Genomic DNA, 9,317 nt, shown 5'->3' on the forward strand with positions numbered 1-9,317 from the left:
AATGACAGGACGTGTTAAAGGATTAAATGGAAGGCATGAGCGGAAGAGAAGAATCAGGAACCATATTAAGTTGGAGTGCGCAGGAGAAATGTGTTGCTACGAAGGAATGAGGGGTTCGAGTTAAGAGTTTTGTTTAGGATGTTAAGATGCTTGAGATGAATGATGGCTAATAAATCCACTAATCTGACTTTAAAAGGAAAGTGAAGGGGCTCGAGATGGGAGGGAGTGTTCTTGGGGACAGTGATAACGACTGCATCTCAGCTGCTCTCATTTCTTCAGCTGTCTTTTGAAAACTGATTCTAGAACAAATCCCCCTGTTATAAGCCTTTCTTGATAGAGCTGTTCTGCTACCAACTGACTCAGTTTCATAACTGCATTTATCTAGTCATTCACTATTCCTTTAACAACTGCTGAGCTCCTTCTGTGTGCTAATCGTTGTTTTAATCTCTGAGAAGATGGTCACACAGCCTCGTGAGCCTTGAACACTTTTTTCCTCCCAACTGTGCTATTCAACTTGAGTTCAAACGATAATATTCAGGTATCATAGGCACTGGTCTTGAAACCAGTCTTTATCCTTAGAACTGTCCACATACTCGGTTGTTTATCGTTTGCTGTCTGTGGTGACTGTTCATATTTTAAGACTGTGTCTTTGGTTATCAGCAGAGCAGCTGACCTGCTGTCTCGCAGTCCTGCATTCTGTTTGCATACCTGACTTTACAGACGGCATTTCTTGAGCCTTGCTTCCCAGAGACAGCTGTCCTCCAACACTACATTGCTTCTCTAAATTAGTAGTTCTCAAACTTTGTGGTCTCAAGACCCCTTTGCACTTAAAATTATTGAGGACGCCAAAAGGCTTTTGTTTATGTATAATATAGCTTTCTGTATTTGTCCCACTGAAAATTCAAGTTAAGATGTTAGCAGTTGGGGCGCCTGAGTGGCTCAGTGGGTTGAGGCCTCTGCTTTCGGCTCAGGTCATGATCCCAGATCCTGGGATCGAGCGTCACATCGGGCTCTCTGCTCAGCAGGGAGCCTGCTTCCTCCTCTCTCTCTGCCTACCTCTCTGCCTATGTGATCTGTCAAATAAATAAATAAAATCTTTAAAAAGAAAAAAAAAGATGTTAGCAGTTTATGTTAAAATGGCAATTAAACCTATTGGATTTAAACAAACTTTTATGAAAATTGAAGTTTCTCCCCCCCAAAAGTGGCATATTTTATATTTTTGCAAATATCATTTTAATTCCAGTATCCTTAACATAGTGTTACATTCGTTTCAGGTGTACAGTACAGTGATTCAGCAGTTCTGTATAGCCAGTGCTCATCAAGATGAGCGTGCTTTAAATCCCCTTCACCTTTTTCACGCCTCCATACACCTGCCCTCTGGCAGCTGTGTTTGTTCACTAGACTTAAGGGTCTGTTTCTTGGTTTCTCTTTAATTTGTTTGAGTGTTTTGTTTCTTACATTCCACATATGCATGTAATCATAGGGCACCTGTCCTCTGACCAACTTATTCTACTCAGCATTATACTCTCCAGATCCATCCATACTCTTGCAAAAGGCAAAACTTCACCTGTTTTTTTTTTTTAAGATTTTAAAAATTATTTTTAAGTAATCTCCACACCTAGTGTGGGGCCCAAACTCAAGACTACAAGATCAAGAGTTGCACGCTCCACTGACAGATCAGTCATGTTCCCCCAACGTCACCCTTTTTAATGGCTGAGTAATATTCCATATTCTCTCTCTCTCTCTCTCTCTCTTTCTCTGTCACATCTTTCTCATTCATCAACCGATGGACACTTGGGCCACTTCCTCCCATGGCTGTTGTCGACAGTGCTGCAGTAAACATACAGGTGTGTAAATTTTCAAATTCTTTGGGTAAATACCCAGCAGTGGAATAAGTGGCTCATACAATAATTCTAGTTTTTTGAGGAACATCCATACACTTTTCCACAGTGGCTGCACCAGTTTGCATTCCCAACAGTGCGAGAGGGTTCCTTCTCCACATCCTTGCCAACACTTGTTTCTTCAGTTTCTGAGTTGTAGCCATTCTGACGGCTGTGAGGTGATGTCTCACTGTGATTTCAATTGGCATCTCCGTGAAGGCGAGTGATGCTAAGCATGGAAACAGGTTTGTTTAAATGCTGTTCTTACTCCTTTGCTGTTACTCTCAGGGAGACTCTTCCTCTTCCCTTACGAGTCCTCAGAGAAAGTTTTCGCAGTTTTCTGTAACCTAGTGGAGTTTTCTGGGTCATGCACCTGTCCTTCATCTCTGCTTCTCAGTCACAGCTTGAGTCGATGCTTTCAGTTTCTCCCATGATGATGTGAGAGGAGGGGCTTGATGTGTATTTTTCTTTTTGGTTTTTGACTAGAAAATAGGCCTGCCCACACTTCAAAAAATGATTTAATTATTTAAGTACTGTCTACACCCAGCGTGGAGCTTGAATTCCACGACCTCGAGATAAAGAGTCGCATGTCCCATAAGCAGCCGGCCAGGTGCCCCAACCTGTCCACACTCCCAAGGCTATTTGTTTTGGACAATTAAATTTTTTCTACTCGGGTTGGCAAGCTTCCTGTAAAGGGCTTTCTGTAAAGGACTATCATTATTTTAGACTTTCTGGACCATATGATCGGTTGCAACTCTTCGATCCTGCTGTAGACAAGACAAGAATAAGTGGAGCTCTGCTTTAATAAACCCTCACTCACAGAAATGGGGCAACCAGGTGAGCATGGTTTGCCAACTCTTGCTTTTACTGTTTACTTTTGGAGTTTCTTCTTATGTTATATATAACATACCTACAGAAGCTAGTGTTACGTAACACTAATCTACTCCAGGCACTCTACTAAGTACTTTACATACGTAATTTCATGTATTTGCCTCAAAAACTTTAGGACATATTTACAAGTACACCCCTTTTCCAGAATGTGAAACAGGCTTGGAGAGTAAGCTTCCGTGATGTACCCAAGGTCACATGGCTTGCCAGTGGCAGAACTATTACTTGAACTAAATTCAATATTCACATCTTTTACAAAGTTCACAAGCCGCTAGTTCTAGGACTTTTAGTTTCAGTGGAAAACTACACTTTGAGTAAAATTGCTGACAAGCCATCAAGTTAGCCAGATTAACCAAAACTCACATATTGTCCAAACCATAATTATATCTATATATATTTTTAAAGGATTATTTTGTACCCAAACTTTTCATAGCTACCCACACTGCATGTCTGCTTTCGATTATCACAGTTAGCTACTAGTTAGATATGAAGAGAGAAAACTCAAAGATGTCAGGACAGCAATATTTTCTAAATGGCGCAGTAGGTATAGATGTACCCATGTTGTAGGAGGCCATACATAAATGGGCCTTTGGTCATTTTGTACTCTAGAGACTCGGAATCTTAGGGAGGAAGAAAAAAAAATTGGAAGCCATAATATCCATTCAAATTGTTTTTATCATGACTTTTTATTATTATTAGACGGGGAAAACCTAGAATGGGAAAAAATTCAAGAAGGCAGTCAGGAACTATGTGTCAAGGAGGAATCTCAGAAAAAATATAGTTCTCATGAACTCACCCAGATAACCCAGACGACACATGTAATCCAATCAGACTCTAAAGCAGTAACTTCTTTTTCAGAAAGGCCATGACCTAATATTAATTTTTTATCTACAGGAAGTAACAAGAAGGCCTTGATCATGCCTATATGAAAATAGGGTTCAAAATTACAGTTAAGAAAATTTTAAAAAAACAGGGTGCCTGGCTGACTCAGCTGGTAGAGCATATGACTCTCGATCTCGGGATTTAGGTTCAAGCCCCATGTTGGGCGTAGAGGTGACTGCAAGTCTTTAAGGGGACCCTGGGTGGTTCAGTCTGTCAAGCATCCATTCAACTCTCGGTTTCAGCTCAGGTCATGATGTCAGAGTTGTGAGATCAAGCTGCACTTTGGGCTATGCACCCTGTGAGGAGTCTGCTTGGGATTCTCTCTCTCCCTCTCCCTTCCCTGCTGCCCCTCCCCCCACTTGTGTGTTCATGCTTGTCCTCTCTCAAACAAACAAACAAATAAATAAATAAATAAATAAATAAATGTCTTTAAAAAAAGAAAGCCAAAGAACCTGCTGGATAATAATGAGTTTCTCAGTCTGGCATGGCCCACACAGCCACATACAGCTATCAGCACAGAGCTCTTTCCCCTGACTTCTTCTGAATTATCTCACTTACTTTTTCTCCACTGGTTATCTTAATCACTTTGCCTTTCCTCAGGCAGATTTGGTTATCAAGAGACTCATCACCCTTTAAAGTCATCTATTATCTCATTTGGATGCTTTTTATGCTTTTAATTTTCAGCTGAAACCTATTGTTTGGACACTGAGAAAGTGGTACAGTCACGTAAGAAATCCTAACAAAGAGAACAGAATAATTTCAATCTGCTCTACTGATTATGCAAAACTGTGGGCTGGCTTTACATTAGGAACTTATTGTCCTTTTAGACCCAAGAGTTTTAAACACTGCTTCTGAGTATTTAATCCTTCATATGATTTTCTGTGCACAGAGACCACAGAATCTCATTACCTCTCATTAACAAGTACGGAGAGATGATTCTCAGTCTCCTCTGTAAGAGAGCTTAAGTTTCATTCCCTGAGTATGTGCCAGAGTGTTCTAACTTGTAATTAATGGGCCCGCTTTTACCTCCTTAATTTGAAAATAATACATATTATCTTACCATGTGAAGTTAATGGAGCATGTATACCAAACATGGAAGGTATGATTGGAATGATCTATGATTATGTGTTATAAATGTCACTTTGGGAGTCCTTGGGGATGCTTCAAGAACTAGGCAGACGCCCATCAGGGCAGCGGATAAGGTAGGAGAGGCTTGGGTGAAGCTGTTCGGCAGAGATGGGTCTAAGCTGCCAGAGACAAAATTACTAGGTTTCAAATAAGAACTCCAAATTCAGGTACTGATTGGTAATTAAACTGCTTCTTACATGGGCTACTGTGTTGTTCCAGGGTCAGCAGCGGGAATTTAATTTTTAATGATGGTTCATGACTTGGATAATTAGGGTAATTATACTTAAGATCATGTTTTTATTTATTTTTTTTAAAGATTTTATTTATTTATTTGACAGAGAGAGATCACAAGTAGGCAGAAAGGCAGGCAGAGAGAGAGAGAGGAGGAAGCAGGCTCCCTGCTGAGCAGAGAGCCCGATGCGGGGTCTTGATCCCAGGACCCTGAGATCATGACCTGAGCCGAAGGCAGCGGCTTAACCCACTGAGCCACCCAGGCGCCCAAGATCATGTTTTTAATAACTGGTTGCATTAGCACAAGCTATAGGACAACCTGCATCAGCATCATTTATAGGCACCTAGTAAAATGCAGATTCCCAGGCTCTGGCCCACAACTAATTAGAAACTCTGGGGATGGGATCCAGGAATCTACATTTTAATACAACCCTAGTGTGATTCTTATATATAATATATACAAGAACCCCTGCTCTTAGAATTAAGAGAAGGAAGGTGAGCTAGAATGTACTGGAACAGCTTTTTAGAGAGAAGGTTCCAGAACCAGAGAACTACTCTGTGCCTTTAATTGCCAAGAAAACCCAGCCTGGGGATAGAGGGACAAAATGAACATTCTCAGCAGTTTTAGGTGGCCAAGAAGCTGTGACTGTCTCTTCCAGCTTCCCTAAGCATCCCCCTTCGCCAGCAGAATTCTGCCGGGTACATGCCAGTGAGGTACCCAGCCTGATAACCACAGCTGCAGGTCTCTTGGGGCCCAAGGGGAAGCCTCCAGGATAAGAGTTAGGGACTTTCTAATGACCCCTCAAGAATATTCTAGAATGCCTCAAGGGTGGCAAGAAAAAGGAAAGGTTGTTTGCCAAGCAGCAGTTCTTAGAAGATTTGAATGGAAATACCCAAATCATTTCCCCAGTGGTGTGGTACTAGCTACTCTGCATATAGAGCCAGGCCTGTGGCTCAGGAAACCGACAAGTTTAGGGTGAAACAAATACACAGGTTTCTTCGCTCTCACACCCTAAGAAAGACTGTGTTCTGGCAACTTCTGGTTAGAAGAAAAATTGAGTGCATGCTTATGAGGATGCAGTCCTTCCTCCAATAGTAGAGATTGTGGCCCTTCCCTTGGGAAACCCCCAGCTTGCAGAATGGAGACAGGTTTGTACTTGGACCTGCCATTAATACTGTCTTCTTTTTGGAGGGGAGGAGAGTTGCATGCTGGGTGGACGAGAACTTGAACTCTGTGAATGAGAAAAATACAGTCATCCCCTCATACTTCTGTAGTCAGGCAGTCCAAGATACCAGTATACGTACATATAGGGCATATAATCTAATGTACCGGTACATGTGCATATCGACTGAGCCACTGCCCGGAAGCCCTGGGACCTCCATGCAGCTAAGGAGGTTCCATTCACAGTGGAAATTTGTCAGTCCTCGTCACTCCTGCCCGTCCGTCCACCACACTGCACTACTTCTACCTTGCCAGCCTCTTCTTATGTTTTCTTTAATAGCCTTTTCAATCTGTCACTTAAATATGATGATACTTGGGATTTGACCTAGGTTCTCAGTCTCTCCAGGCTCCCTGGGGCAATGTCATCCATTTCTAAGGTACTGATTATCATCAGTGTATAAGTTCACTAATTGCCAAATGTTACTTAGACACACACACAATTGCATTCATTTCCTTTAAAAAAAAAAAATTAGGGACACTTGGGTGGCTCAGTCGGTTAAGCATCTTCATTTGGCTGAGGTCATGATCCCGGGGTCCTGGGATCTGAGTCCCACATCGGGCTCCTTGCTCAGCAGGGACCCTGCTTCTCGGGCCTGCAGCTCCCTCTCCTTGTGCTCTCTCTCTCTCTCTCTCTCTGATAAATACATATTTTTAAAATTTTTTTAAAGTTAATTTATTTTCTTTTTCAAGTGTTCATTTAAATTCCAGTTAGTTAACATACAGTGCAATATTAGTTTCAGGAGTAGAATTTAGTGATTCATCACTTCCATACAACACCCAGTGCTCATCACAAGTGCCCTCCTTAATCCCCACCACCTGTTTCACTCACCCCCCTGCCCACCTCCCCTGTGGTGACCATCAGTTTGTTCTTTATAGTTAAGAGCCCATTTCTTGGTTTGCCTTTTTCTCTTTTTCTTTTTTCCTTATTTGTCATGTTTCTTAAATTCCAGAGATGAGTGAAATCATATGGTATTTGTCTTTCTCTGACTTATTTCGCTTAGCATAATACTCTCCAGCTCCATCCACGTTGTTGCAAATGGCAAGATGTCATTCTTTTTATGACTGAGTAATATTCCATTTGTATATATGCCATTTATCCATTGGTCGGTTGATGGACACTTGGGCTGTTTCCGTAATTTGGCTACTATAAATAATACTGCAATAAACACCAGATGCATATATCCCTTTGAATTAGTATTTTTTAAAAGTTACTTTAAATACTATTTTTAAAAAATCTATGTAAGAAACATGCTTCACTTAAAAATGGTTTCAAGGGGGGGTTGTCTGGTTGGCTCAGTCGTTAAGTCTCTGCCTTCGGTTCAGGTCATGATCTCAGGGTTCTGGGTTTGAGTCCTGCATTGGGCTCCCTGCTCAGTAGGGAGCCTGCTTCTCCCTCTCCCACTGCCACCCCCCGCACCCTACATGTGCTCTCTCTCTCAAATAAATAAAATCTAACAAAAATAAAAAACAAAAATAGTTTCAAGGAGTTTAAAATGGAAAGTAGCAGTCCGTGGTACTGGGTCTTCCCCACACACCCCTTCAAAAACTCCCAAGAGGGAACCTGTGTAACTGTCTTTTGGTGGCTACTCAGATATGTGATACTAATACCTTCATATCACTGTTTCTTGATTTATCAATTTTTAGCATCAACTCGGCTTCTTCCACTTACAGTCCCCTACTTCCCCTCCTTGCCTCTTTAATATGTCTCAATACTGATACTGTTTTTGATTAGACTATATATGTAGTACAGATAAAGCTCAGACATTTCATGGGTTTGGTTCCAGACCCCCACAATAAAGTGAATGTAGCCATCAAGTGAGCCAAATGAATTTTTTGGTTTCCCAGTGTATGTAAGAGTGATGCTTATACTGTCCCATAGTCTGTTAAGTGTGCAGTAGCATTATGTAAAAAAAAAAAGTCCACATCTTAATTGAACAATATTTGATTGCTTAAAAAAAAAATCTAGCCATCAGCTGAGCTTTCTTTGAGTCATCATCTTTCTGCTGGTGGAAGGTCTTGCTTCAGTATCAATGGCAGCCGACCGACGGGGATGGTGGCTGCTGAAGGTTGGGGCAGCTGTAGGGATTTCTGAAGACACAATGCATGTTGCCTCACTGATTGACTGTCCCTTTCATGGATGATGTCTCTGTCAGATGGGATGCTGTTGGATAGCATTTTGTCCACATTAGAACTTCTTTCAAAACTGGGGTCTGTCCTCTCAAGCCCTGCCCCTACTCTGAGTGGATGTGATATTCTAAGTCCTTAGTTGTCATTTCAGCCGTCTTCACCGCATCTTTACCAGGACTAGTTCCTGTCCCCAGAAACCACTTTCTCTGCTGATCCAGAAGAAGCAACTCCCCAGCTTTTCAGGTTTGGTCATGAGTTTGTAGCCATGAAGCCCCAGCTACAGGCTCTCCTTCTAGTTCCAGTTCTAGTTTTGGTTCTAGTTCTGGTTCTAGTTCTAGTTCTAGTCTCGTTCTAGTTCTCTTGCTGTTTCCACTGCATCTGCAGTTACTTCCTCCACCGAGGTCTCCAACCCCATGAAGTCCTCCATGAGGGCTGGCATCAACTTCTTCCACACTCCTGTTCTTGTTGATATTTTGACCACTTCCCATGAGTCATGAATATTCTTTTTTTTTTCAAAGGTTTTATTATTTATTTGACAGAGATCACAAGTAGGCAGAGAGACAGGCAGAGAGAGAGGGGGAAGCAGGCTTCCTACTGAGCAGAGAGCCCGATGCGAGGCTCGATCCCAGGACCCTGAGATCATGACCTGAGCCAAAGGCAGAGGCTTAACCCACTGAGCCACCCAGATGCCCCGTGAATATTCTTTTTTATTTTTGAGATTTAAAAAAAAATTTAAATGACCTCTACATCCAACGTGGGGCTCGAACTTACAAACCCCGAGGTCGAGAGTCACATGCTCTACCGACTGAGCCAGCCAGTTCTTCATCATGAATGTTCTTAATAGCATCTAGAATGGCGAATCCTTTCCAGTACTTTTCAATTGACTTTTCCCAGATCCATCAGAGAAATCACTATTATGGCAGCTACAGCCTTAAGAAATGTATTTTTTTAAGATTTTA

The sequence above is a fragment of the Mustela putorius genome, unplaced genomic scaffold, assembly GCF_011764305.1.
Source record: "Mustela putorius furo isolate JIRA1106 unplaced genomic scaffold, ASM1176430v1.1 tig00000698_pilon_pilon_pilon, whole genome shotgun sequence".
NCBI classification, from domain to species: domain Eukaryota; kingdom Metazoa; phylum Chordata; class Mammalia; order Carnivora; family Mustelidae; genus Mustela; species Mustela putorius.